Source organism: Saccopteryx bilineata, chromosome 1 (genome assembly GCF_036850765.1).
Source record: "Saccopteryx bilineata isolate mSacBil1 chromosome 1, mSacBil1_pri_phased_curated, whole genome shotgun sequence".
Taxonomy (NCBI): Eukaryota; Metazoa; Chordata; class Mammalia; order Chiroptera; family Emballonuridae; genus Saccopteryx; species Saccopteryx bilineata.
In genome coordinates this window covers 253489778-253516790 of record NC_089490.1, presented here as the reverse complement: position 1 = coordinate 253516790, position 27013 = coordinate 253489778, and the positions used below count along the sequence as shown (strand labels likewise).

At 44.2% G+C, this 27013-nt stretch overlaps 1 protein-coding gene and 1 pseudogene across 3 annotated transcripts in view; one reads left to right on the top strand and one right to left on the bottom strand.

The window, feature by feature from the left end:
• Positions 1 to 27013, top strand: part of PLPP1 (phospholipid phosphatase 1) — a 63127-nt gene that overhangs the window by 4040 nt on the left and 32074 nt on the right. The gene's annotated exons all lie outside the window — the stretch shown is intronic.
• LOC136320370 (small ribosomal subunit protein eS12-like) lies at positions 6832 to 7350 on the bottom strand (annotated as a pseudogene).

Here is a 27013-nt window from a genome sequence, read left to right as displayed (position 1 = left end):
CCTATGTCTTGCTGGGTGGCAGTAACTAAGAGCACCTTCCTGTGTCTCCAGATCTTTTCTCTACCCTGGGAAGGGACTGGATCAACTTGAGTTCTTGCTTGTTGGTTTCTGGTTGGCTCTGGCCAATGAGACGTGAGCAGGTGGCCTGGAAGAGCCAGTTCCCTCCTGCTGGTGTGTGTTGCAGTGGCTGCTCTGTGTGCAGGTCACGGCTTCTAGTCAATGGCCTTCCCTGCCAGCTAGCCACAATACAGGTCCTTCTGGGTTCTGGTAACCACTTACTTGCTGCTTTTGGCCTAGAGGTGATAATGGCTTCCTAATCTTGCTGGCCTGAGTGTGTTTCACTTCCCTCACTGCTCTCCTTAAATCCTGCCTATACCTTTGAAGATGGTTTCTTCACTAAATTTACTCTTGAATACCTCATTGGAATGCACTTTTTTTTTTTTTGGCCTGGACACTACTCATAATACTCATGTATGTCCACATGAGATCTCAGGTAGCTTCTCTTTCTATACTTGATGCCAATTACAGCTGCCCCAACAGCAAGAGGCAAACAGGAGCTCATGGCCACAATGTGGGCCCTCTTGGAAGGGATGGTCGTGGTTTCCTCAGCATGCCCCAAATATAGTGTCACTGTTAGGCCAAGTCAATGTCAATGGTTAGAGTAAAATCTGGCAGCAAGAAACTTTGGCAGCGAATACTAGGCAGTTGTAGATTTCTGTAATTTTTCCCCAGTGATGATCACCATAATGCTGAGGTCATTCTGCCCTGTAGTATCATCCCTGAGGACGAGTCCCTTTCCTGACCCTCAGTCTGCCCCTTTCTCATGGGGGAAAAAGCCCCCAAGTCTTCAGTGAAAGAGTAAGTTGCAAAATGGCCTTTTGTATTTTGTACCCTCCCTTTTCTCAACATTTATTGCTTCATTCACTCATGACCCAGTATGTATTTGTTTAATGTGCCGTGTCAGGTGTGATGATAAAAATAAGTTAAATAAGTAAGCACAGACAGTCCCCTGTGGAGGATGGTTCGACTTACATTTTTTTACTTTACTATGGCCTGAAAGTGATGCACATTCAGTAGAAGCCAAACTTTGAATTGTAAAGTTGGATCCTTTCCCAATCTAGTGACAGGCAGTGATGCCCCCTCATGACGCAGGGCAACAGCCGCCTCGTGTCCACAGGTTCTCTACAGTGCAACGTGCTGCTGGTGGTTGCTGGATATTGTATTTGTGTTTCTGCATCTCATCCTGTATACAGATTGCCCATCTGTGTCTCCTGCTTTGGGTGAGGCAGAGAGGAAGGCAGTTACTCTTGAGATGAAGTGCAAGCTGATTGTCCAACTCCAGGCTAGTGTGGTATTCTGAGCATGTGTAAGGTGGGTGTGGCTAAGCTGCAATGTTCCTTAGGTGAATTAAATGCATTTTCAACATATGATATTTCCAGTGGGTTTGTGGGGACTGAACCCCCCCTCACTGTAAGGTGAGGAGCGTCCCTAAGTGGATAAGCAGTTAGGACATAGAGCTCATCCTGGTCACTTGCCATGTCAGCTTCTATTAGCCAGACTTCTTTTGCTTCTGATGAAACTTGACTGGATTGTTTCTCTTTCCCTCTAGTCACAGAGAAAGGGAAGGAATCGCAAAAACTGAAGAAAAATTTGTCAAACCTGGCATATTCTTGGTTCAGAGTGGAGTCCAGTTGCAAGGTTTTTTCTGTCTTTGTCTTTAGGTGGCCAGTTTGGAATGAAAGCAGAGATCTGAAGAAAATTTGTGACTCTTTGGCTATAATTGATTTCAGACAGTTGAGGGTTTTTTTTCTTTTTCTAATTCATTGAGAGGTGGGGAGGCAGAGAGACAAACTCCCGCATGTACCCCGATGGGGATCCCCCTGACAAGCCCACTAGGAAGTGATGTTCCGCCCATCTGGTGCCTTGCTCTGTTGCTCAGCAACTAAGCTCTCTTAGTACCTGAGGCAAGGCCATGGAGCCATCCTCAGCACCTGGGGCCAACTTGCTCCAATCAAGCCATGGCTATAGGAGGGCGGGGGGGGGGGGGGGGGGAGGGGGGGGAAGAGAGAGAGAGAGAGAGAGAGAGAGAGAGAGAGAGAAAAGTTAGAGGAGGAGAGGTGGGGAGGCAGATGGGCACTTCTCCTGTGTGTCCTGACTGCGAATCAAACTGGGGACATCCCCACACCAGGTCACCACTGAGCCAACCAGCCAGGGCCCATACAGTTGAGTTTTAACTTAAATTTACCTTACTTGGACTAGAAATGGAAATGTTCAGAGAACGTGCCCCTCTATGGATTTCATGCTGTCTCAATTCTTCCTTTATATTGTTTGAATCAAATCCTTTGAAAACTCATGTACATGCTATGTGTCTTTATTACTTTCTTTCTTGTTTAGCCGTTTTGAGCTTTACCAAAGTTTCTTGTGTGTTACTCAGCTTGAGGAATTATCTTGATTATTCAGGATAAGGAATTCAAGTTTAAATTGTTAACTGTGTCCCCCACTAAAAAAAGAAGTTAGCAGAAGAGTCAGTCAAGTTCAAGATTTTAAGTGAACCAGTTAACATGTAGTTTCAGTTTCACGGGAAGGAATTTGGAATGTTAATTGTCTGCCTCCTCCTAATTTAGGTGGCTTTAATGCAGCACTCCAGATAGAAACATCTAGTCCTGGTAATAAGCTAGTTGGGGGTGATGTAGGCATTGTCTCTCTTTTTTTTTTTTTTCAGGAAAGCGTTCCTCATTTAGAGGTGACGAGCAGCGGTGACTTCTTCGTTCCTCTGTTCCTCTTCTTTCTCTCTCACCGTAGTGTTCACTTCCACCGCCCTCCCAGCCCTTCTCTTCCTCAGTCCTGCTCTCTTCCCTCCACCTTCTTGCTGTCCCGGTTTAAAGCCCGGAAGACTCAGAGTTGTGTTTGGTTTTTTTTCTGTATTTTTCTGAAGTTGGAAAAGGGGAGGCAGTCAGACAGACTCCTGCATGCGCCCGACCAGGATCCACCTGGCACGCCCACCGGGGAGCGATGCTCTGCCCATCTGGGGCATCGCTCTGTTGCAACCAGAGCCATTCTAGCGCCTGAGGCAGAGGCCATAGAGCCATCCTCAGCGCCCGGGCCAACTTTGCTCCAATGGAGCCTCAGCTGCGGGAGGGGAAGAAAGAGACAGAGAGGAAGGAGAGGGGGAGGGGTGGAGAAGCAGATGGGCGCCTCTCCTGTGTGCCCTGGCCGGGAATCAAACCCGGGACTCCTGCACGCCGGGCCGATGCTCTACCACTGAGCAAACCGGCCAGGGCCTCAGAGTTGTTTTACTTAACTGAAACTAGTCTAACAGTGGGGATGACTTCTTTTTTATAAATTATACATTTTTCTTTAAGACATGAGAGATCCTGCAGAGTCTAACAATAGGCTCTGGGTCCCGTTCCTATGCCTCTGTTTACCTGCTCTGCGACCTCGGCCAGGTTGCCTCTTGGTGCTTCAGTTTCTGCAGTTGAGTAGTGATGTGAATACCTACCTCACCTGGTTGTTGTGGGTGTGAGCCCATTTGTAAGTGGCTTAGACCCCTGCCTTGCACTTATGCATGGTATATGTCTGTCAAATAGAATTACTCTCTGTAGTCCTACCAAACTGTAACACAATTATTTTAGTAGAAATCACATCAACTAGTTTTGTATTAGGGACAAAGACACTTGCAAACTAATACTTGTAGTGCACAGAGCATCTTGAAGGGGGAGTGTTATAGCAGTCGTCTGTAAAAACCACGCTTATAATCACTAAGGAGCGGAAATCCCACTGTGGTGGAAACTGATCTGTACGGGTCCGTGCTAGAGTGGAATTAAACAAATGGAAAAACTCTTACTTTATGCCGGAGTAATTCTTGAGTTTCAGAGTAATCAAGAAAATGGAATGAACTGCGTTCTAATCACCTTCACATCTTACTGCCCAGGCCTCGGAAGGGGCCACTCCCTTTGTAAACAAGGAGGTTTAGCGCTCCGAACATTTTTGAGTGACCTTAATTGTACATCTTCATTTATGTAAATCCTGTTAATTTAATTTCTCTCTGCAGTCAAGCAAGCAGGAAAATAAAAGGAAACTATGTCAACCCTCTCCATACCCCTTCTCCCTCTTACCCTTGTGTTTCAAATCAGGTATTTATTGTGATATGTTGTTGTGTGGTGTGAGGACAGTGTTAAGTTTTTAAAATGTTGACTTTGCTTCATCTTTCCTTAAGGTGCTTACTGAAGACCCATTCTGTGCTTAATATAGTGCTAGAAACTGTGCACGTTGCTGGGGAAGATGAGGCCTCTGTCCTCACGTCGAGGACAATGACACATGCTTGTGATGCCCTGGAAGACCTAGGACAAGACTTGGAGAGGGGGACACGTGGGGTGTGGGGCCACTTCGAGGAGAAGTCCTCTGGGGAGGGGTGTTTGCACTGAGGGTTAAGGACGGAAGTACATTGGCCGTGATGGGCCGGATAAGGGTGCGTGCCGGCATCGGAGGCGCAGGTTTGGGGGGCGCCTAAGGGCCAAGGGCGTGTCGTAACAGAAAAGAGACCAGCGTCCATGGTGTTAATGGTGAATTCTGTGACTCGTTTCTGAGTGTCAGCAGGGATAATAATAAGAACTGACATGTATTTAGTGCTCACTAGGCCCTCTGTGGCCTGTGAGGTTGCTACTCCACCTGCTGGGGGCGTGGGTGGGTGGGTAGTTTCATCGTGTCTGTTCTATAGATGGTGGACTCGTTGGGAAGCTCTCCCAGTGAACCCCAGGTATGAAGTGGTGTGGTCAGGAATCAGGAACTACATTTTGAGGAGTGTAACTTTTGACTGTGATTGGTCTGGATTTGGGAGAGGTCACAGTAGGTGCAGAAGGTGAGGAAGGAGGAATTGGCTGTGAAAGGGATGCTTATTTTTGGTGACCTGAGTCCTTGATGACCGTCTTGAATTCTGTACGATGGGGCTTCAGTTTCTGCTCACTCTTCTTGAGCACGTGTCTGCCGTCTAAAGGAGGCCCTTTAATTTTTGTACCTCACACTGCTAGTAACCACTACGAGTTTGCCGGGAGGGTCTATCATACTGGAAAATGTAACTTGTTTGCCTTGTTCAGTCATGTGCCTGCATTTTTCTTCAGACAGCGTTGTTATATGCATTCCTACCCAGGAAAGGGAGACCTTTGTCCTCCACTTGGGTCACATGAGTCATGAATGCAGAGTTCAGCCACCTTTAGTGACTCGTTCCCGCAGATATAGTTATAGCCTCGTGGTTTAGGTCTCAGCTATCACACACAGCCTGGAAACGTTTCCTGGTCTTGCTCTGGGTGGGGTGCTCAGGAAAATGACATATAGGAAGTGTGCAGCGGATGAGCTCTTGAGTTAATTGGCAGTTTGTGGGGCCAGGTTCTGCCTCGCCTTTTGGTTCATTTACATCAGCAGGAAGGGAGATGGGCCGGCCGCCTAGGTGCTTGGGAGGTGAATGAGAAGAATACCATTATTTATTGAATGCCTGAGCACCTTAGAGAAATACATGGACTGACGCGTACGCGTTCATCACAAAGCTTTGGGAGGTGTCAGCGTCATTTGTGCCCTAGCACTAGGCATCCAACGATGGGTGGAGAAGTAAGACAAAACCTCTGGATCTCGTATGGCGTCCTGCTCACTGTGGAAGATAGACTCGTGGGAAACGATGGCAGTTCTGTAGGGCATGCTGGGTGCCTAAGACGTCATAGCACTGAGGTTGCTGAGGGTGAGACCCGGGGTCTCCGTCTGTTAGAGGTGCATGGAGCCTTATGATGGAGGTAGGCAGGCATTTTAATGAAGGCGGCCCATATTTCAGTGATTTCTCCTGGGAGCATTGCTTTTCATTTCTAGCAGAAAGAACATAGACCTTCAGGAACATTACTCCGGGCTGGTGCAAACTTCTGAAACTGATTCTGTGGGTAGTTCAGAATCCAGCTGCACTGCCAGATGTGAACACGAGTGAGCGTGCTCGGAGAGTGGGTGGCCACAGTCGGCATTCAGGTATTTGCTGCGTAAATGAGGAGGCCAGGCACTGAGTCAGCCACTGTCCCAGGGCCAGGGCTCTGGCTCCATCTGGTACTGCGCCCTGTGAGACATCAGTGCCCTCACAGGTTCCTCACCAGTGAGGAAGGGGAGGAGTGAATAGCGCCTTCCTCCTCGCGTGGGGAAGTTAGATGAGGCATGTAGGTGCAGGGTCTAGCACTGTCCTTGTCTGTGCTGCTGTCAATCATGGTCATTCCTGAGCTAGTAGACCAATTTGGTACCACTGACCCAATCTGTTCATTAAATTTGAGAATGCATCTCAATCACTTTTCTTTTGGACCATTATTTAGGATAGTTCTAGCTTCAGTTTGAAACAGCATTGATATCGGAACCTGGCTTGTGTTTTAGTTTCTGGTGCCTAGATCACTAGAAGACATGTTTTGATTACTTCTAACCTATTTCTCTTGGGAAGCAGATAAAGCAGTCAGATCTTCAGGTTTGACGTGCAGATGAGCTGGCTTTCCACAGCTCCTCGGCCAGGCTCCCAGATGCGTGTCCAGAGTTGAAGAGGGAACAGCAGAGTAGACAGACGCAGGAATACACACAGGCGTGTGTCAGGAGGGTCCTGACCTCTCTCAGCCCTCAGCTCCTGAAATGTGAGGATTTTACTTCTTGAATATAAACTAGTGAAGAGCTAACTTGTAGTGCAGGTTGAAGGGGCTAAGTAGAACCAGTTCTCATCATTACTTCCTTTTTTTTTTGGTGACACAGAGAGAGATAGAGAGGGACAGACAGACAGGAAGGAAGAAAGATGAGAAGTATCAGTTCTTTGTTGTGACACCTTAGTTGTTCATTAATTGATTCTTTTTTTTTTTTTGAGAAACAAAACCCAAGTTTATTTGTTCATTTCTTGCATTTGAAGTACTCCTCGATGACATCCTTTGCCTGAGATTCTTTGCCATAGTCCTTAACTACCACACAACTGCAGCCAACCACTTTGCGGGATTTTCCCTCTCAGTCAATTTTACAGAGGCCTACCCATTCCCCTAGCTTCTTGTTGTCGTCAACCTTAATTAGGTTGATCTGGTGTTCATCACAAAGGGCCTCCACCAACTTGACATACATAGGCTCATCACAGTTGGATGCAAGTACACAAAGGTGGGCTTGGCGCTTGTCTAAGGCTTTGGCAGCTTCACGAATTCCGCAGGCTAGGCCATCGTGGATGAGGGTGGTCTTCAGCACCTCTTGTAAAGCAGTATAAACGTCCATTACACCTCCAGCAGCAATGCCTTCCTCGGCCATGGTGGTGGGTTATGGGTGGAGCCGAATCTTGAAAGCACCCAAGCCTCCGCCTCCGCGCAGCTCCGCGGCAGGGAAAGAGCCATTGATTGATTCTTATATGTGCCTTGACCCGAGTGGGGGGGGGGGGGCTACACCAGACTGAGTGATCCCTTGCTCAAGCCAGCGATCATGTCTATGATCCCACGCTCAGGCCAGTGACCCCTTGCTCAAGCTGGATGAGCTCGTGCTCAAGCTGGCGACCTCGGGGTTTCAGACCTGGGTCCTTTTCATCCCAGTCCAACGCTCCATATGTACCACCGCCTGGTCAGGCTCACTTCTTTTGACTAATAAAAATTTGTCTTTTCTACCTTCTGTAGAGTTTAAGAAACACAGTATAGATCGACCATACCTATCTGCAGGGTTCTAGGATAGTCCTAATTTTAGGTAATAGTCTTCTTCATGGATGCTGTTTGTTAACTATGTGACTAAGTGCAGTTAAAATATATATACATACTTTATAATATTTTTCTTTAAAAAAATTTTTTTAAAGCAGATTTTTTTTTTCTAATGACACCCCTGTGTGAATAGGAAAATGTGCCTAGCATAGTTGGACAGTATGGTGGAAGCTGGTGATGTTTGTGTGTTTTACTTCTTTCTAGACAGTGGCATGGATGAGAGAAAGGGATTGTAAACGCGCTTCTTACAGAATACTGTCTCCGACCCTACGGCCCCATTGAAGAAAAGGTTTCCTAAACTGTGATGTTATCAAAACTTGTTAGGCAGGTTACAGATAATCCTTAGCCCTATAGCTAGTGTTGGGTATCTACATTAATAGTAACTTCATGTCCCATAATCGAGTGAGACTCTCAGTGCCGTGTCTGAATGGGGGCTAATTGCTAACCAAATCTAATAACAAGTGAGTCAACTACCTTTTACAAAGATAATTTTTTTTGCGTAGACTTTCCCCTTTTGCTTAGAATTGAACACTGTGAATAATTTCTCTCAGTGAGTGGCCATTTGCTTATGTAACTTATTTAAAGGGCTCAGCCGTGGCTGGACAGCTCATTTGGTTAGAGCATCATCCCAAAACACAGAGGTTGCCAGTTTGATCCCCAATCAGGGCACATACAGGGACAGATTGATGTTCCTGTCTCTTTCTTTTTCCCCCATCCTCTCTTGTTAAAATCAATAAGTAAAAAATTTTAAAAATAAAATAAAATAAAGGGCTCAAAGTGTGAGCTAGTTGGCTTGGAAGCCAGATTCTGGTCTTGGCTCCGGCACTGTTTGTGATCATGTAGGCACGATTTCATTGGGCGTTTGGTTTGGTCATATGTAAGTTACAGTTAGAGAGGTGCCTGCCTGCCGTGCTTGTCCCTTGGAATCACAGTGGTAAGCAGACCTCGCTCATTAAGGTGACTCTGTCACTACAGAATTGGTTGCAGCTATTGACACCGGCGGACCCCAGGGCAGGGAGACAAGGGGCACGTGGGACACGGATAGGAGGTCAGGGCTAAATCTAGCCTGGCCAAGAATGGGATGAGCGTTGTCAGCAGAAAGGAGGAAAAAGCTGATGCCTGAGTGAAGTATTTAGGGGACAGTGATGAAGAAAAGTGGGCCCCAGTATGAATTACATAGGGCCCTGCTTGAGTGTCTGTCTCATCAGTGCCAGTGGCTCAGGAGAAGTTGCAGTTTGTTATTCCTGCATCCACTGTGCTGTGAACTAGGATATAGCTCTCCTGCCTTGAGAAGCCAAAGCTAAATGTCACGGTGTCAGACCATCAAGACTCCGGGGAAGGGAGATTTTTAGTTTTTAAAAAGATAAATGTTCATCTGTCATTTATTTAACTAAAGAATTGGGGCTGGGGTGGGGGAGAAACCACAATTCTTACCTAGTCTGCTGAGTGTCAGGAGATTGTCATCTGTATCAACAGCGGTTTGTCTTCAGTCGAGTCTGATGTATTCTTTTGGGAGAGAGCTGACACACCAGGGGACTCGCCTCTTGGTATTGTCACCTGCTGGTGCTCGGTTTTAGCGACCCGTGGAATAAGACACAGGAGATGTTTGCAACGGCATGATCATGTCACCCAAAGTGGTGTCTGTTCTCTCCGGCACTGCGCTGTCTTGCAGTCCAGTGGCCAGTTAATGACTGGAAGGGTGAGACCTCCGTGTTCCTGTGGGGCTGTCACTGGCAGAGTGATTTATTATTATGTAAGGCGTTAGGATGCGGATATTATTGATCCTGAAGAAATCTCACCTGCCCTATAGCCATGGAAACCCAACATCAATTAGAAATATGTGCACCAGCATTAGAATACCATGGCTAGAGTTTTCAGAAAAATCTTGACAGAATTGAATCCTATTAAGGAGCCATATATTTTGTTTGCTAATAATTTAAAACATACATTTAAATGCCCTGAGCTATTCAGTAGTCATGACTGAAATCAAGTGTGCCTTTATCTCCAAAAGACTCTGATTAATTTCCTGTGATAAAAGGGAAGAGGAGAATGAGGAAGAGAAAATAAAACATGGAAGAAATAAATATTGCTGGGTGGCTTTGCCAGCCTTCTAAGAGGAGTCCGGGAGAGAAGGAGGCATCTCCGAAGGAGGAAGGATCAGGGATCACGAGGCTGTGCTTTGCAGGGCCCGGGACAGCTCCCTGCGAGGAAAAGAGACTCGGGGAAATGGATGCTCGTCGTCAGTCATCGGATGGATCTAGCATCACATTTACAGTGATGTAAATTTCTGAAGTTAAGGAATTAGATTGGTCAATTAATGCAACCTATATTAAGGATTTACTAGGAAAGAAGGGACAGTTTGCTGGAAAAACTTTGTGGTAATTATCTTGATTTCATATCAGACTTTTTGTGATCAGTAATGAAATATTCAGGTTGGGGGATAGTGTAACTTAGTCGAATATTTTGTAAGTTAAAGTTGAAATTAAAGCAAAGGAGCTTGAAACTTTGAACTGTCAGGTACATGACATAGAAGGGTATTAGAAATGTTATAGTTCACACATAAGGAGCCAGTCACAGACATGCTTTAGGGGATTATCTGAATATACTCAGGAGAAGGTGGTTATTTGCTAGGAAATAAAGACCATGCTTTCTGTGAAAAGGGTGTGAATGGGTACTTGTTGAGTGGGCTAGCATCATATCCATGTAAACTGTAATGACCCAAAAGAAGGGGGAAACAGACTGGTGTACTATTTTAAAGAGGTTAGAATATAGAGTGAGTTTTACTTTACAGCATCCACAAAACTTTATTAAAGTATTTTGTATTTTAGGAAGCTATGAAATAAATTTTTCTTTATTTTTACTAATGAGTCAGTTTTACAGACTTCTTTTACATTGATAAACGCATGAAAATTAAGTGTATGGACACTAAACACAGCAGTCTGACTTTGAACCCTGGCTCTTTCGTCTACCATGAGGACACATCACCCGAGCTCACAACTTCAGTTCCTTTATCTGAAAAGTACTGGGTCTTCATTAGTCTATTATCTTTGGTGTATGACCCAGTGCCCACCCTCTAGTCCAGGGGTAGTCAACCTTTTTATACCTACTGCACACTTTTGTATCTCTGTTATAGTAAAATTTCCTAACCACCCACCGGTTCCACAGTCATGGTGATTTATAAAGTAGGGAAGTAACTTTACTTTATAAAATTTATAAAGCAGAGTTACAGCAAGTTAAAGCATACAATAATAATTATTTACCAAGTACTTTATGTTGGATTTTCGCTAAGTTTGGCAAAATAAATCTTTATAAAACAATTTACTATAGTTAAATCTATCTTTTTATTTATACTTTGGGTGCTCCACTACCGCCCACCATGAAAGCTGGAACGCCCACTAGTGGGCAGTAGGGACCAGGTTGACTACCACTGCTCTAGTCGGTGTTTATTCCACAAAAATTAGTTCCTCACATATCTTGTGTTGGGCTTTGTCGGAGCACTTGAGATGCAAACAAACAAAAATTAACCAGTAAGTGCTATGATAGAGACATACGGATAAGTGATGTTTTATAAAAAAGTGTTCTCAATAAGAATAGGATAGCTTGTAAAAGTGATGACTGCCTTCAAGGTAGAGTCCTAGACCAGAGCTGGTAGAGAAGGGACTTCAGGGGATCAGTTAGGAGGCTGTTGAGACGTTCCAGATGAGGTCATGGCAGCGAGACCACAGGTGGTGATGGAGATGGAGAAAGAGGAGGGATCTGAGAGTTGTCCTGGAGGTCAGGTGAGCAGGTTTCAGTGACATGTTGAGTGTAGGGAGTCCAAGAGAAACTTACTGAGCATAGTTCTCAAAGCTCTGGCTGTTTAATTGGATAGATGTTGGTCCCTGCCTTTTGCTTGAGCTGCTGAGCACTGGGAGAGAACCCGGTTTGAGATAGGAAGGGGGGGTTGGGAGGAGACAGTGAGTCTGGTTTTGAGTATGCTCTGTCGAAGGTGTATCAGTTCTCTCCTGGGTCCATGGGTCTAGAGGTCTAGGAGTGGTCTGAATTTTGGGAGTCATCGGCATAGTTGTGGTAATTGAAGTCATGAGAGTCGACGCAATCTCAAGAGAAGTTGTGCAATGAAAAGACAAAGTGTAGGACGTAGCTGTGAGAAGCCATGTCTCAGACTGGGTGGAGGAAATCGGGAGCATGGAGACTGAGCGGGGGCACCCCAAAATCAAGAGAGCGTTTCTGGAAAGCAAGTTGAAGAGAGTGACTCGAGGGACAGCGGTAACAGTGTCAGCGTTCTCCTGACAGGTCACCTAAGACAGTATCTGGAAAGTGCTCACTGGGTTTAGCGACACAGAGGTCACTGATAACCCATGGAAAGCCGTTTCCAAATGGGCGTGGGCTGAGGCTAGGTACTCGGAGCAGAAATGGAAATTGTTGGCATTGATAATTACTCTAAAAGATGGACTGAGAAGGGAGAGTGTGGTAGCTTTAGGGGTAGGACACCCAGGTACTGACGCACCTCTGGGCCTTCTTGGAAGATTCCAAGCACAGGTCCAGCAGGACCGTTTCCGAGAATGGGAGGAGATGGGTTAAGCCAAAGGTATCAGCTGAAACACTGAGAGTTTGGGATAATAAGTTGCCATGTTTTCCTAAGATGTACTGCATGGGGGAAGAATGATCATTCCAGAGAGAGGAATAATCAAGGGTATAGGGAGAGAGACAGAAACATCAAAATTTTTAAAAATTAAAGCAACAGTATAGGAATAGTTGAACTGTTCTTACAGAACCCTCTTTTCTGAGAATGTGGATTACTTGAAGTGATTGTCAAGCCGTGTGCCCCAAGACTTTGTCAAACATGTAGTACCTGACTGTTTAGTTGGGGACACTGACTTCTTTTCCCATAGATTGTCAAATAAAAAATGACAACTGCCAACACAACAATAGCCATCCGGTGTGAATAAATCAAAATTAGATCTATTTTTTTGTCAGATCAGCAAAAATATCTATTTTGATGTGCTGCAGAATATCAGTAGATAGTTTATGTGTACCACGCAATGAAAAAGGTTGGAAATCGTTGGATTACTAGATGTTGTTGTTTTCCAAGTATCTGGTACCAGGTATGATGGCGTCTAAGATTTGAAGCTGCAGAATTTGGTTTCAAAATTCTGCTTTGCTACAAGTTCTTACTTCAGATCACACAGACAGTTATCTAGTCTTGCTAAACTATTCAGTTTCTTCACTTGCATGATGGAGAGAAGACTGTCTGCTTCACAGACTTGGGAACAAATGAGCATCTATGTAGATAAAGCACCTGGCATTTCGTAGACACTCAGTGAACATAGCATCTGCCTGTCTTTTTATTTTTCTTATTTTTCATGGTGGCTGCTGTTTAGTATGTGGTTTCTGCAGTGTGTTTGCCATCTGCCTTAAAGGAAAAATTTGTGGGAGTCCTTCCTTCTTCAGCTTATCTTCTGTATAAAATAACTTGAGTGATATGAACATACATTTTTTTAGAGAACACAGATATATGATTTGCTTCTGCAGTAGTCATAACCATTAAAAAAAGAAATTTATCTAACTTTTTTGGCCTGTGTGCCTTTAAAAAATGTGTGTATTTTAAACAAAGCTTACTAATTTAGATATGCCACTTTGGTGACTTCCTGCCAGAGTAAGAGCTTTTATACTTTTCTTCTGAGACACACCTTAGTATAACTTTATTTTCGTTTCTGGACCATTGCCTTCTGGCATAATTTCAGACTAGACACAATGGATCTCCATAAATAAAAGATTTAAAATACACAATATACTTTTTGGTAGGAGTGGAGAGGGCATGTAAACAAATGCAATTGAGGTCTGGATTTTAATTGGCTGTCTATTTTTAATTTTTCTATTTGTAGTTTTGATTCTTGAATTATTTCCTATGTATACTTTGAGAACTGAGATAACTAGTTTTGTACCAGAATGTGAAATCAAGTCCGTCTGATTCCCTTTTTGCAAGTTTAGTTGCGAAAGCAGTCTCCTTAAAGGTTTTTAAATCTGCCCGGACTGCCATTGCCAACCCCTGAGGAGGCATTTGTGTGTTTAATTTGCTAGAGGATGACCAGGGTTGGCAGCTTTATTCAAGAATCAGTGTTGCCTGACCAGGCGGTGGTGCAGTGGATAGAGCATTGGACTGGGATGCAGAAGACCCAGGTTTGAGACCCCGAGGTCGCTAGGTTGAGCGCAGGCTCATTTGGTTTGAGCAAGAGCTCACCAGCTTGAACCCAAGATCACTGGCTCCAGCAAGGGGTTGCTCGGTCTGCTGGAGGCCCACGGTCAAGGCACATATGAGAAAGCAATCAATGAACAACTAAGGTGTTGCAGTGCCCAATGAAAAACTATCAATAATAATTGATGCTTCTCATCTCTCTCCTTTCCTGTCTGTCCCTGTCTATCCCTCTCTCTGACTCACTCTCTGTCTCTGTAAAAAATAAATAAATTAAAAAAAAAAAAGAATCAGTGTCATGGTTCACACACATTTGTTACTCTCCGGAACCCAGGCGTATGGCTGAGTGGGAGAAGCTATCTCTTGCGCAGCTACAAGCAAGGGAGACTTTGTTGGTAAGGAAACTCTGTGGATGGGGTTTCTGAGACTGGAAGTCTCACTGTTGGTTCAAAGAGAGAAGTAACTTCATCAGGTGACATCACCTGAATATAGTGTGCTATGTTTTACAAGCTGAAATAATACTTTGATGAAACCCTGCCAGTCATAATTTCTTTATACTAAAGAGTAAAATAAACTGTAGAAAACTGTACTTCAAAGAGGAACCTTGCCCTTAATCCCACTCCTGCATTGTTTATGGAAGTTTGCTTGGTACTGACAGGCCTTTAAAGAAAGATAACCAAGATACATGTAGTTAATATTTGATGAGTTCCTGTGCATCTGTTTGAAGATTTTCCAAGTTAAAAATTACTTTTTTTCACTAGAGGAGATTCTTCTGTCTTGTTTCATAATATACAGTGTGTCCATAAAGTCATGGTGCACTTTTGACCGGTCACAGGAAAGCAACAAAAGACAATAGAAATGTGAAATCTGCACCAAATAAAAGGAAAAGCCTCCCAATTTCTGTAGGATGATGTGGCAGCATGTGCACATGCACAGATGATGAGGTAACACCGTCTATACAGCAGAGCAGCCCACGGCCATGCCAGTCGAGATGTAGACGGTACAGAGGAAAGTTCAATGTGTTCTGTGGCATGCTAAATTCGAATCCGTGACCAAAGTGCAGCATGAATATTGGCGCGTTTATAATGAAGCGCCACCACATAGGAATAACATTACTCGGTTGGAGAAGCAGTTGAATGAAACCAGCAGTTTGGTGGAGAAACCCCGTTCTGGTAGGCCATCAGTCAGTGACAAGTCTGTAGAGGCTATACGGGATAGCTACCTAAGGAGCCCTAAAAAATCTGTGCATGAGCCCTCATCGAACTGCACTGATTTAGGTATGAAACTGGGAGAGTTTTCCTTTTATTCGGTGCAGATTTCACATTTCTATCATCTTTTGTTGCTTTCCTGTGACCAGTCAAAAGTGCACCATGACTTTACGGACACACTGTAGTTTGTTTAGCCTCATACCTTAAGTATTGGATATGGAATACTATCATCGTTGGTAATATCTAAATTAACTTTTTTCTTTCAAAATAATTATTCATTGATTTTCAAATTTTCTAAAATTAACCTGTAATGAATTGGTAAACTCCAAAAAGCCTAGAAAATAAAATAAATGTCACTACCAATCTCACCATCACCCAGCAATGACCTCTCTTTAACATTTTGGTTATATATTAAGGAAGGAAGTCCCCCCCCCCCCCCCTTGAGCCAAGAAGCTTCAAGGACATTTTATGTTTTAGGCCAAGGGTTCAGAGAGATTTTGTAAAGGACACCTTTGTAATTGTATGACTTGTACTACTGTTGTTACTGTAATGTACTTTATTCCCTGCATTGGAATGCCTGTGGTGTAGATAGCAAAGCAAGCAAAAGGGATAAAATGTTGGCCAAATTATTTTGTAAATATGATTTTTATACTTGTGTGTGATTTATAATGAGGGCTAGGCAACACCAGCTAAAAATAGTCAATGAAGTTACAGGTTGCCTTCCTGCTTGGGAAGGGCTATTATTTTGCTAATGGAGAGGTTTTTGTACTAGAAAGTTTGAAAGAAAGAAGGAAGGAAAAATCAGACCCCCCCCCCTTTCTTCTATTCACTGAGGAGGAAGAGAAGCAATGAAGAACTCAGGGGAGAAGGGAGATCTAGCCTCTTCCTCTCCCCTTTTCTTAAGTTTTAAGACCTTAATGGGCGATTTCCAACCCTTATTCTCTGACATCTCTTAAGCCTCTTCCCATCCTGAAATCGTGTAATTGACATGTGTACCTTAAGGGATCACAAGACCCTTGTAGGTGTACTTGTGTTCTGTAAAGGGTATATAAAATGTAAGAAATCTAATTTCGGGGAGCACATGTTGTTGGAGCCACAAGCCCTGCGTGCTCCGCTGGCTTTTCAATAAATTCTCTTTTCCTCTTACAAAGTTATCTGAGTGTGTATCCTCCATTGCATCGCTTTCCTGCAACAATATCTTTCCAGTGCTTATTTTATATCTATGAACTCACACTTTAAAAAAAGACTTTAGAAACAAAAACAAATTGGGATGTTGCTGCATACAGTCTTTAATTTTTTCATAGTCTTTTACAAAATTACTTTTAATGTTTACATGGTATTTAGTGTTTATATCTGGCATAATCCACTTTACCTTCATTGCTTAATATTTGGATTATTTGCAGTTTCCTGCTGTTGTTCTGTGTGCACCATCCGTGTCATGGGCCGTCCATCCCAGACCCTCTCGTTGTGACTTGTTTTTTTCAGCCATTCCTATACTTCCTTCTTTGATGATGAGACCACCTCAGGTAGACAGGTGATTCTCAGACAATTGGTGGACTTCCAGGTAGTGAACTTGCTGGTCTCTCTTGAATTCAGGGATCAGATGATACATAGGCACATTTAATTTGCTGGAGATAAATAACTACAGTACATGAGTCGCTGTACATGTGTTGTGATAGGTTATGTGTGTCCCTGTCCGTGGGGACTCAGAGGACAGCAGTGGTTGTGAAGGCAGCAGGCGGAGAAGGAGCAGCGTGTAAGCGGTTATTACATTCGCAGTGTGCTGTGATAGGCATGTTACTAGGCTCTTAACCTGCAGCAGTCCTGAGAGGAACATAATGTGCATTTATTCCATTCACCATACGAGGACACAGCTCAGAGAGGTACGTCGTTTGCCCATGTACAATTAGGTAGTAACTGGGAGAAGCCAGAGGTAAACCCAGCTAGGCATTCCTGGTGATGAAGCCCGGCTCGTCCGAGACCCCCCCCTGCCACACCAAAGGGCGGTTTCCAGGAGAATCTGAATGCAGCTGGCCGGGCAGGCGGAGGTGGCGTGGTGGGTGGCGGTGGTGGGGTCACTATGTAGCACCTGCACGAGGGGAGGGGAGCAGGGAGTTGATAGGAGACTGAAGCCAATTTTTTTTTACACATAGTAAAATTCACTCACTGGGGGTATAGTGCTATGAATTTAGACAAATTTCGAGTCATGTAACCATCATGCAGTCAAGATGCAGAAGGAACCGGAAAGTTCTTTCGAGCTGCTCTTCTGTAGACGCCTGTGCCCTCCACCTCGAGTGGTGCCACTCTGTCCCCTGTCCTCCAGGGTCACACACAGGGAATGACACAGGGTTGGCCTCCCTCCCGAGTCTGTGCTCCTCACTTGGCATAATTTATGGCTCAGCAGGAAGCCGCTGACATACTGACCTTGAGCCCCAGTACAATTTTGCTATCATTTCTGCCTCTTTCCATATGTACCTGTATCATCCTTGCACCAACTTCATGTACACAAAATGAGTGTTGGCTGGGAAATGATTTCAGTTACAGCTTCAAACCCCAAAGAAGCCCAGCTGTAGATTCCTGATTAGTGCCCAGGAGAAAGTGCCATGGCAGACTGCATCAGCTGGGTCCCCGCCCTGTTCCTCAGCCCTCTCCTGGCCTCTGGCATATAGAAGCCCGTTCCACACACGGCCTGCTGCGCTGGTGACCTTTCTCAGCTTGTAGAAGAAAGGGAACAGCTGTCCCCATGAGCGGGTGGGAGGAATTAATGTCCTGGTCAGTGAGCCTGTCTAGGGAGCGAAACAACAGGTGACCAACTTCTTGCTTATTTTTGTTAGTGTATAAATAGGCTAACTTGTTTTTACCTGCCTTTGTGGTCACTCTGTGTGTGTTTTTTTTCTTTAAAAGCTAACCCTATATGATCCTATTAACCAGTGTCACCCCAACAAATTTAATTTTTAAAAAAAGCTCTTTCAGTATATACATATTTATTTTAAGTGTTGCAGTGAACTGAGAGGCTTTAAGGTTGAGGATATTATAGGTAATTATTCACAGAAAACCACAAAAAGTAAAAACCGTCTTTGGTAAATGTCACTTATATTCATACTACCTTTTGTCCCAACTTAAACACAAAACAGAAAGCCAACAAGATGGCTTCATTTCTTTTTATAGTAAAACCGTGTCAGCCACAGAGGTGGTGACTACAAGCTTGGGACCAAAGAATAGGTGTCTCTAGAAGCTGAGGGTCCACTCTTCTTTGAACTCTTTCCCCTGGGTACTTGGTGTACCATCTCTGTGAATCTTATGCAAATACAGCAGCCCCCCCTCCCCAATTCACAGAGAATGTGCTCCAGGACCCCCAGTGGGTGCCTGAGACCTCGGGCAGTACCGAACCCTACATAAACTGTATTTTCCTGTACTCACATACTATTCACTTAATTTGTAAATTGGGCACACTAAGGGATTAACAGTAGCTTAATAATAAAATAGAGCCATTGTAACAATATATTGTAATAACAGTTATGTGAATGTGGTCTCTCTCTCTCTCTCTCTCTCTCTCTCACACACACACACACACACACACACACACACAATATCTTACTGGGCTGGACTCGCCCATATTCTCTTTGAGATTATGTGAGATGACACAGTGCCTGTGTGATGAGATCAAGTGAGGTGGAGTTTTCCATTTGATGTTTTTTGGGTTGAGGTTTGACCGCTGGAAACTGACACCTCGATGGTGGGGAGGAGGAGCCACTGTCTGCTGGTCTCTCTCCCTCTCCACCACTGCCTGCTCTACCTGGCCCCAGGCTCTTCCCCTGCTCCTCGGGACCTAGCACAGGTTCATCCTCTGGAAGTGCAGCTCCCCTAGGTCCCTGCTCAGAGCCAGTGCTGACTTCATTTCCTGTGGAAGCGTGTTCAGATTACCTATCTGGAATCAAGGCCTTCATCCTGGAGTTTTTCTGTCCGTCCATACTTCTCTCCTTCCTCATTTCCTCTACCCTACTTTTTGTTGGGTCATCCTGTCGTGTGTGTGTGTGTGTGTGTGTGTGTGTGTGTGTGTGTTTAAACTTAATGGCAACAATAGATTGAGCTCAGTTATCAATCTTGAATTCATTTCCTGGTCCATGTCCCATTACAGATAACCTACCCTTGTCCTCCTCCCTTTTTAGGAAATGGTACCGTCTCTCACTTTGTGTAGAAGGATGCAGAGTCAGACAGGTACATGCTGTGTCCCGAGTGCACCACTGACTCTCCAGGCTGGAAGTCAGTGTGCATCTGGGTCTTCCCTTCCCTACCCACAGCTCCAGGGTTCTGGTCTCCCTCCTGGGACCTCTCCTGGACCCCACAACTGGAAGGCTGAGGCAGAACGCAGCTCCTCCCGGGCCAGCTGCCATCGCTTCAGGTGACCAGTGCTGGGGCAGTACTTGTTAAGTAGTTTTAATCTTACCCTTGTGTGAACATGGCTTTAATGGAGTTACCTGTCCTCTCTGAGTCACGCTCTCATCTTTAAAGTGGGGATAAGAATACTTGTTTCACAAGGTGACTCTTTGTTTATTCATTAAATATTTGCTGAGGGCCTACCTTATTTTAAGCACTGACTTAGGTGCTTGGGATATCCCAATGAGCAAAACAGAAATATCTGTGCCTTCTTGGAGCTTGTGTTCCAGTATTATGAGGATGAGATGACAATGTCGTGTTCAGCATGGTGCCAGACACATGGGTGCTCACAGTGTTTAGGCCTCTTTCTCCACCTTTGCTGTACTGTTTCCCTCAGGGCCAGAGGGCTAAGGGCAGTGTATGATGGGGGGGGGGGGGGTGGAGCCGTTACTAATAACTAGATGTGACCTCACCAGAGAGGATCCAGGGCCTGACCATATGGCAAAGCAACACAAATGAAATCGAATCGCAACCTTTTTTTTAAGTGCTAGCTGACCCTTCTCTCTCTCTCTCTTTTTTTTTTTTTTATTGTATTTTTCTGAAGTTGGAAACAGGGAGGCAGTCAGACAGACTCTCGCATGCGCCCGACCAGGATCCACCTGGCACGCCCACCAGGGAGCGATGCTCTGCCCATCTGGGGTGTCTCTCTGTTGCAACCAGAGCCATTCTAGCGCCTGAGGCAGAGGCCACAGAGCCATCCTCAGCGCCCGGGCCAACTTTGCTCCAGTGGAGCCTTGGCTGTGGGAGGGGAAGAGAGAGACAGAGAGGAAGGAGAGGGGGAGGGGTGGAGAAGCAGATGGGCGCTTCTCCTGTGTGCCCTGGCCGGGAATTGAATCCGGGACTCCCGCACACCAGGTCGATGCTCTACCACTTAGCAAACCGGCCAGGGCCTGACCCTTCTCTTGATAGTCTTGGTGGTCCTGCTTTGGCTGTCTACCTGTGTTCACATTTCCTCCCATCTCCCTCGGATCTGGCTCCTCCGTTCATCTTCATTCTCAAGCCCCCCCCCCCCCCCCACATCTCCGCCCACTCTCAGATCTCAGCACTGCAGACAGAAACAAACAAGTTGTTCCCCTTTTCTGTCTGCCCCGTTTGACCTTCGGGTCCAGAGGACATTCTCCCCTTTCTCACTTTTCTCCCCCTCCCTCTTCTCCCCCTCCCTCAGTCACTCCTTCATTCTTCCCAGCACTCCCTTCTCACTCTGGGGGCTGTGGGCCTCTGTCCCTTTTCTACTTGGCTTCTTTGTGAGTAGCATCTGGTGTTTGTTAGGACCATGTGAAATCAGTGGGCTCCTGGCCTCAGTGACCTGGGTTCGAATCCTAATTCTTGAGCCTAAATTTTTTGGGTAGGTTTCTTCCTCTTCAAAGAATGATCTTAATATAATCTCATGATTTCAGCCATCCCCTTTATGATGGATAATTTCAGATAGTCATCTTCAGTCTGCTTCTGTCCTGAGTGCCAGATATTGGTGTATTGCTGTGTGCTAGACGTGAAACATTTGTCAGATGGTCAGGAATGATAATGAGGTAGTGTCTGCATTTGATCTGTGGAGGAAACTATCTCTCTTACCTGGCAAATCTATTAGTTTCACTTAAGTTGGGAAAAGTTTGAATGACCTTCTCTTCTTTACTTTTGGACATCTAATGATTCTTTCCTAAGGTGGGGAATAAAACCCTTTCGGTTCAGAACTAACACAGAGCTCCTGTCAATTAGGAGGATTTTTCATGTGGTTCTGGAAGGAATTTGCAACACTTGTTTCCAAAGAAAGCTAAAAAAAATATTGCATTTTTCCCCTCAAACTGTGTTTTGTTCAAACTGATTTAGACTCCAAATAAGGAACATTCCTTAAGTTTAGAATGAATAGAACTTTCTAAAAACTGCTCAGGTAACACCAAATAGTAAAGAGCCAAAACAGAACATATTTACTTTTAACCTTGGACAGCTAAAGGGAGAAAATGAAAGGGTTTGTGGAAGCAAATTTCACAACAGTAACTATGGACTTACTTGGTAGACCCAAATATACATGTAGAAAAATGCACAAACTTGGTTAAATGTACTATGCTAGGTTTTGTTGTTGTTGTTTTTGGAAAGAATATTTCTTATGTAAGGGTTTATACCATTACCTTTTTTAAAAAATCCATCAACTTTTGCTAAAACGTGAGCTCCCAGAAGTCGTTTCCTAATGGTTTACTTTTCTCATGAGATTTGCTAAGTTTCACTTTTCTCTTCCCTGGTTTGCCGCACCGTGTAGTGAGACGAGGATGCCCGGTCAGCCCAGTGCAGCGGGTTCTGACGTGTCCTGGGGCCACACAGAGCTGCTTCACCTTCATGCTTGTGTGGCCAGCGGTGGGAACCTGTTATCCGTTTGCATACAGTTGGCGGGGGCGGGGTGGGTGGGGGCTCGTGGACTGCGAGGGACCTCATAGAGAATGCCGTTCTCCTTTCTCATTTGTGGATGAGGAAACGGACCTTCCGTTATTGAATGTTTCAGTAATTTCTGATGTATAAATGTAAGGCCCTGCATTTCTATGTGTAGTACTTTAGCTGTACAGTTAAGTTTTTATTTTGGGCTCTTTTGTGATTTGCATTTTGGCTTGTCTAGACTTAGTGATTTTTAAGTTTTCAAACTTACAGCTATGGGAGTACCGCCTTCCCCTCCATGCAGTTGTTAGAATTAGAGATGGTAGGTAGGCTGACACCTGGCCAATAGCAGGTGGTCAACAGTGCTTGCCCTTTTCTGTAAGGAAAAACTGCTTTTTGAAACTAGAACTTTTTGCATTTATAGCATAATTTCAGGAAACACAACAAAAAATTTTTTCATGGTGATAAAGCAGTTTTTAAAATTCAAAATCAATGATCTTGATCTTTTACTATAAAATACTCAAACATGAATAATTAATACAATCTCTGAGTTAACTATTTAAAAGTGAGTTATCTATTTTTCTAGGTTTTCTAATGTATATTGAGACAAAAAACGTATTTTGTTGTCTATAAATGAAATTATACCAAATACAATGTTCTTAAAGATTATCTTGCCTATTTAGCACTACGTTGAACATATTTCTGTGTATGTGTTGATTATTCTAGTCCTAATACTACCGATTAGGTTTTTAAATTTCTTTTTTTCAGATTTTTATGGTAGGAAATCTGAGGTATAAATACACGTTTTTATACAAAGATGACCCGCAGTCGCACTGCAGGTCGTGACCTCGGTGTGTGCGTGACCTGTGTTAGGTGCGTAGTGCCTGTAGACTTCTGTTACTTTTGGACACACAGGAGGAGGCAGGTGCGGAAGGTGATGAACTGCTTCCCCTGAGTGTGGGACTGAGGACTCACCTCACACACAACCATGGTATTCATCTTTTCACTGTTAAGCAAACCTGTCTCTTAAGCATGTCCGTTTTGTGACTCAGGGTTATAAATTGCTGCATGTGGAGCAGGGTTGCTATTTAAGACTCTTGTAAGCTGGACTGCCCTGGCTATTTTAGGGGCTTCCAGGAAGGGCAGATATTTTCTGCTGGTAACAGAGTGCATTATGATTCCAAGAGCGCACAGGGTAGCATTACTATAACATGGTACAGCAGGTGGCAATGGTTTACGTCGGGGTCCTGGAACAGAGTCCTCTGCTCACTTGGAAGGCGTGTTGAACAGATGTTGTCCTAGACAGGGGAGGTACCAGTGTGCTTTGTGAGGCAGTTTCAGATCTGATTGTTTCTAGTGGTTCTAGAGAAGAGGCTAGGGAAAGGTGGACTTGGAGCTGGTGATTGTTTTGAAATATTGCTGCTTTATACTCATCATCATCTCATTTGGAACCCTGACCTTCTGCTTCCCTGCAGGGAAGCTGTTGGACCTCTGTTTGGGTGGGTCATTACGGAGGGTTGAACTGAGAAAAGAGAGAGACATGCTTCTGTCTGAGGTGATGCTGGACTGTATACACAAATGCCTCCAGGAGTCCGGGAGCTTGCAAACAATAATTTGTTTTAGTAGCTAACATATGTTAGCCCTCTGGGTTCTCAGTGGAAAACAGCAAGAAGTAATTGTTAGATAGGAAGTGCTTCCCTAGCATGTTCTTGGACTTGAGTGTTAGCCAGTTTTTTGTTTTGTTTTGTTTTTGTGTCTCTTCTTGGTTTGTCTTAACTTGAATCTTTTGGAGAGAAATCATGCAACGTTTCAGGACCTAAGTGTATGCTTACACAATTACTTGTGTGCCTCAGAGGCTTTGGCTTACTTGTGTGTTTGTTTGTGCACATGCTCATTCAGCGGGTAGGAGTGACCCCTCTCAGTTGGCACCTATCCGGTGCCCAGACGGGCTGGTCTGGCCGCAGCCTGTCTCCGGGCCTGGATGTCTTCTGTTTGCCACAGCAGACCTGCGCTGGTCCTTGTCCTTCGCCCATCTAGCGGTTTGCACAGTGGGAAGCCCTGACCACTGGCAGGAGAGGGGTGCTGGGCTGATGCTTGGCTCCCCTCTGCCTAGTCTTGTCCTGTTGGCTCCTGTGCCTTTTAGGCCTGGGGGTGGCAGTTCCTGCTCTGCCCGCACCTTTCATACGTCGGGTCCTGGAACAGAGTCCTCTAGTGGGCTCTTCTTGCCTCCCAGTGGAGGGCGCCGTGTTCCTGCTGGGCTCCTCACGGCACACTGTCTAGTCCTTTCGGCTCAGCCGTGCTTACAGCTGAGGCATGTACCGCCTGTTTCCATTAAAAAAATTTTTTTAACTACTTTCTATATACTTAATTTAAAGCATTTAATTTAGGACAAGTGGTTTTGAAAAATGTATAAAAATAATTTATGTTTAAATTCAGCTTCAGTATTTACATGGTCCCTTAAAGGATTTTCATCAAAAATGCATTTCAGCAACTTCTACAGTATTCTTAAATGTCAGGAATTTAAAGGTTTTTCTAATAGAAAAATTGTAATATTTACCTACAGAAAAATAATGAAACTTGGAAATGATGTCACTGATGTTTAAAACTGTGATAGTGCCTCAGCTATGCTGAGTCATGTGTAGGAAAAATCTGCATCACTACACTGTGATGACCCTATGTGGTTGCATTCATTTAAGAACAAAGCGCAAAACTATTTTATAAAAGAAAATGTCTCATTGTAAAAAAAAAAACTTAAAAGCTCAGTGTTTTAAACAAAAATACTATATCTGAGGTTTCATTTCACAATATCAAGTTTTCTTATGCACTTTGTAAATGTACGCCCATTACAGACTACCAACTTACAGCCCGCTACCACTAAAAAAAGAGTCAAATGAAATTTCAGTGCAAAAATACATTTCAACTCAAGTTATCAACTGACTTAGGATCATCTTAATATAAAAGGTCACAACTTAAACCCATAAAGTAAAGTCATCCTGTAAAAATTTGAAATCCTTTTAAAATAAAGAGCACAACAATAGTGACCAAGTTTTCCTCTGGTTTGTCTTCCCTAGTACAGCTAGTGCTCGACTTACAACCACTATTGGTTCTGACACACCGGTCATAACACGATTTGGTCATAAGTTGAGTAGGCTATATGTACAGTACTGTGAAATGATGTTATAAAAATCTTTGTCATATTTTATCATAATTTTCTTTCCTCCTTCGTACTGCTTAATTACCTTCATTTTCGTGTCAAGATCGATGGCCTTTCTTTCCTTCTTGGCAGGCTGAGGCATAGACAAAGACAATTTCCTCTTGGTAGACATCTTGGGAGGGGTTTGATGAAAAATATCCAAGAGACAAAACACAAATTTCTGTACCGAGTCTGGGATAACAGATGAAATGGTGCACGCGGAGATGGTAGTGCTGCCAGAGCTGGTCCGCACTGTCGTAAACCCAGCTGGGCAACACTGCCAGACGCGGAGCAGTCGTGGCTAGCGATTGTGGTCGTAAAGTCGAATGGTCGTAAGTTGCATAGCTCGTAAGTCGATCAATACCTGTACGAACTTGCTTCTTATTAGCTTTTGGTTCGGGGATGCCAGTTTGAAGTCAGACAGTGTTCCTGCTTATTTCTTTGTCCTTGGTGTCTTGACCTTGTCTGCTAGAAAGAAAAGGCTTCGAGAGGTCAAGGGTGTGTCATTTGCAGCTTTTCTTGGTGGTCTTTTTCATTCTTTCCTCTTTTAGAATTTTTCCCCCTTATCTGCACTCTGGCTGCCATATCATAGGACTTGGGCTATCTGAATGAAGGAGAGATTTTCCACAGTATAGATATTTGATTTTCTTTGTAGTAGCTATTTATTTAGATGTCTGAAACAAGATCTTTTGAGAGATGGAGGAAGATAGTGGGTACTGAAGTCAGTGTACTCACTTTATTAATTTCTAGATGTTTGTTTCACTTGTTTCAATAGTAAAGTTGCACTTGTTTTTCTTTACTTTTGCTTATATGTATCAGATGTTGACATAGGTTTACCTCCATCTTTCTTTAAAATGCATTTTAGATGTATTCCATTGGAATGTTTTGTAACAGTCTTTAAACAAGTGTGTACTGTGTATAAGATGGGAGAGGTTTCACTTGTCATGTAACTGGAGGAGAATATAGGAAACATGTATCCAGGTGTCCGTTTATCTCCCCCAGTGCTTCTTAGAGTTCACTAAGTACATACAGCTAACAGGTGTGTTTAGTGAAGTTGAAGTGTGGTTAGCAAGGTTGGACTTTTAAAAGATTTTATTTATGCATTTTACAGAGAGAGGAGAGAGGGGGTGGAGGGAGAAGTAACAACTCATAGTTGCTTCACTTCAGTTGTTCATTGCTTGCGTCTCGCATGTGCCTTGACCAGGCAAGCTCAGGGTTTTGAACCGGCGACCTCAGCGTTCCAGGTCAACGCTTCGTCCACTGCGCCACCACAGGCCAGGCAAGATTGAACTTTTTAAAATAGATGTCTCGTAAGAAGGAATTTTAATTAAGAGAAAAAATATTCTGAAATTATTAGGGTCAAAATAGTTTCTGTCTCCTGTATAAATTAGAGAAAGAAGATACCTGTCCTATGAAAGGGTTTATTTGGCAAAGAATCTTCCGATAACGTTAACTTGGACTCAGCACTCTCTATTTCCACCTTAAAAATACCGTTGAAAGTAATTGCTATAGCAGATAGAGTATTTCTTTACTTTTTAGAGTAGAGGTGTTTACTCTAGGGAGTTGGATATGCCTGTGTGTGTGTGTGGGGGGGCTGCGTGGCTGCTGTAGACTGGGGGCTCAAACAGCACACTGGTTTCCTCACTGTTCCGAGGCTGGTGCTGAGGTGGGGGGCCAGCATGGTTGGATGGTTGGGTTCTGTTGAGGGCTCCCCCCCCAATGCCAGAAGGCTGGCACATTGTGTGTCCTCACAAGACCTTTCCTGGGTGTGTGCATTTGGAAAGAGATCTCTCTCTCTCTTCATCTTCCTAGGGGACTAACTATCCTGTTGGGTTGGGACCCTACCTTTATGACCTTGTTAAACCTTAATTACCTCCTCAAAGCCCTATCTCCAAATACA